Source organism: Mesocricetus auratus, unplaced genomic scaffold, assembly GCF_017639785.1.
Source record: "Mesocricetus auratus isolate SY011 unplaced genomic scaffold, BCM_Maur_2.0 Super-Scaffold_100714, whole genome shotgun sequence".
NCBI classification, from domain to species: Eukaryota; Metazoa; Chordata; class Mammalia; order Rodentia; family Cricetidae; genus Mesocricetus; species Mesocricetus auratus.
In genome coordinates, this window is record NW_024429270.1 from 9,624,234 (window position 1) to 9,627,730 (window position 3,497).

Consider the following 3,497-nt stretch of genomic DNA (forward strand, 5'->3'; position numbering starts at 1 on the left):
CCTTCTCATGGCTCTTTTGTCTCCTCGAAGTGCAGGGTGCTGTGCCCTGTGAGTCCTGAAGCCCTATGGCTGGCATGCTAGAGCGCATGGAGACGGGGCAGGAGACAGAAAGAGAGCTGCTGGGTGCTGAGGAGAAACCGCTCACCCTGAATGTGGTGAAGCACTCAGGAATGGGTCCCGTGGAAAATCAGAGGGATGAGTTTCTGGAAAAGTCGACAATGAAGTCACAGGCCTGTGGAGAAAGAAGCAGAAGCTTGGTGAGGTTCGAGATGAGCAGTCTTGGGGTATGTAGGCCAGTGATGTATCCAGACAATGCTTGAATGTTTTTGATGCTCTGGTTTCAGTATGTCATCGGGGCCAGTAAGCGAGGCCTCAATCTCACCACTGCCGTTTCTAAATGTTTCCTCTTTATATCAGAAGGGTATAGACCATAAAATCCAGCATTCCTTTTAATACAGAGCATCAGTCTCACCCAAGTGGAGTGTATAAAATCTGGTAATGAGGTACGATAAATCTACTTTCTGTGAAGATCTGGGGTCCATAATCCCACATTTAATTAACACGCCTGAGACATCACAGAGCCACTTGGTTTCAGCCCAGTTCTCTCTGGGGTGCACACCATCGCTCACCTGCTCCCTCACTGGGGGCTGTCAGAGAGCACATGCCAGGACAGCACTGGCTCAAACAGATCCCCGAGACTGGGAACAGCGTGCTTCTCTCTGCGCTCAGCCTTGAGTAGCTGACATGTTAGGATCTCTCAGCCTCCAGACTGGGCAGCTGGAAATTAGGAGAGATGTTTACAATCTGCATGAACCCAAACCAGGGCCCGGGGTGATTTCATGGGTCTCTCAATGCCCAACCCAGCACCTCCCAGCGATAAAGATGGAGTTCTAGGAAGGAAAATGAAAACCTTCCCTGGTAACTGAACACCACCACTGAGCTTTCCTGACTTCTCGCTCTTGTTGTCACTCTCTCTCTTTTCAGAGATCGTTTCCCCCTAAGGATGCCCCATAGTAGATGGATATCTCTAGTGCCCACTGCATATAGCTGGGAGGGTAAGATGGGCGGCAGTTGTCAGCCAAGAGAGCAGACCTACTAAAGCTGGCTATGCAGGGAGGTGGAGGAGTGCTGAAAGGCAGGCGAGCTTGCAAGGCACAGCAGAACCCGCAAGCCATCCTGTGCACCCCTTCCAGGACAGTGGCAAGCCCCACCAGCTCTGTGCACTAGAAGGAGAAGAGGTTTGGGTTTGGATGTTTATTATTCTGTGTTAACCTGAATACCATTTGGTTTTGTTTTCTTACTACTCTGATTCGTTTTTTTTTTTTTTTTTTTTTTTTTTTTGGTCAAGAAAGTGTGCCTCCCCACAGCAAAATACTGAGCCATACTCCTGGAATCCAGTTGTGGAGAGGAAGGAGGGATAAATAAAGGAGCCAAGATGGTGCTGGAGAAACCCGCAGAAACAGTTGACCCGACCTAGTGAGAGCACAGAGACCCCAGTCGTAAAGCTGGGAAACCAGCATTGGACCAAACCAAATCCTGTGAATGTGGCTGCCAGCTAGGAGATCAAGGCAGTCTATGGGACCTCTTAACAGTGGAGCCAGTGTTTATCCCTAGATCACAAAGGACTTTGGGAGTTCATTCCCTATGGAGGGATACTATTGCAGCCCAGATATGGGAAGGAGAGCCTGGACTCTCCACCAAATGATGTGATGGACTTTGATGATCCCCCATGGAGGGCCTCACTATCCCTGGGGTGTGGGTGGGGGGTAGGTTGGGGGGTTGGTGGGAAGCATGGGAGGATGGGAGGGTGAGGGAATGGAGGGATGGATATGTAAATAAGAGTGCTTCTAAAATAATTATTTTAAAATGAAGAGAAAGAGAGAGAGAGAGAGAGAGAGAGAGAGAGAGAGAGAGAGAGAGAGAGAGAGAGAGAGAGAGAGAGAGAGAGAGAGAGAGAGAGAGAGAGAGAGAGAGAGAGTACCTCAGTCCCTGCTGTGATTTTGATCTGGACTTCTCTATATTTTCCCTCACATCTTAGAGCACACAAATGGTTGTTGATAATTGTCTGTTAACAAGGATGGAAAGAGTAATTCATCCTTAGGGTTCCATCTTCACTGAGAGGAGCATACAGAGGTACCTGCAATGTGACAAGCAAGGAGGCCAGGAGCCTACCCCCCAGCACCAGTGCAGAGACTGGGCCCAGCTGATCAGCTAAGGTCTGACCATCTAAATGGACATGTTGAGATCCCAAACTCAAGATGACAATGTTAGAGTGCCACTGGGTCCTGAAAGCAGAAACCTCATGAATGACAGTAGAGCTTGAAATAGTCTTGACTGTCAACCTGGCAGAGTTGAGAGCCACCTAAGTGACAAACCTCTAGGCATGTGTAAGAGTGTTTCCAGAGAGGTTTAACTGGGATGTGAAGACCTCCCTCGGAAGTGAATGATGCCATTTCACTGGTCCAGGGTTGAGTAAGGAGAAAGTGATTGAAGCTCCAGCATTCTTTGCTCTCTGCTTCCTGACCATGGACACAATGTGATCAGCCACTTCTAGCTCCTGTTGCCATAATCTTCCCCACCACCACCATGGTGGACTGGACCCTTAACTGTGAGCCAAAAAAATTCCTTCCTTCCTAAGTAGTTTCTGCCAGGTGTTTTGTCACAGCAGGGAGAAAAGTGACTAATACAAAGCCCTTGGGAAAGCAGCCCTGAGACATCCCTTGTTGTTTCTACTGTGTCTGAACCATTTCAGGACTCTGAACCAGGAAGCCATCCTCAGCCTACCCAGCCATGCCAGAAGTCTCATCATGAACCTCCGGACTCAGCATTGAGGGCTGAGCCTACCATAGCCAAGAACAAGGCCACCATTCATTCACCTCTTAGGAGAAACAAAGGCCTTGGAGCCCCACTGCCAAAGCCCCCTAATTCCTCTAGGCCTCTGCTTCTCCTTCTCGCTATGTACTGTATTTTTAACAGAACACTATAACCCAGAACAGCAGCTCAGAACTGGCCATGTGACTTGGCCAGTTTACAGCCCCTCCTGATGTCTATGCTTTCGAACATCTTGCATTGGTAAATCTCTGTCCTATGCAGACAGTCTAGTTTTGTAAACAAGCCAGTAAGGACCCAAACTGTTGATGGATTGGGTAGTTTCTAGGCTTGGTTCTGATATCCTGGACATCAGTTTCCTGATCTTTGAAGAGGGTTCATCACTTTGAAAGTCACCTCCATCTGAAATGGCAGCTCTGTCTCTTACCAGGGAAGGTTTAAGGGAGGCAGCAACCCACGCATCATCACATGAGTATTAAAACTGGCTCTGAGGTGCTGTAGAAATGAAAGCCACTCTGTACACACCATCATGGTTAATCTTGACTGTCAGCTTGACCTGGAAATAAATCTCTGGGTGTGTCTGAGAAGTGGTTTCTAGGCTGGGTTAAAAAGGGTGAGTAGCCCCATTCCATGGACAAAGGTAGCTAAGCAACAGCATTTACCCCCTC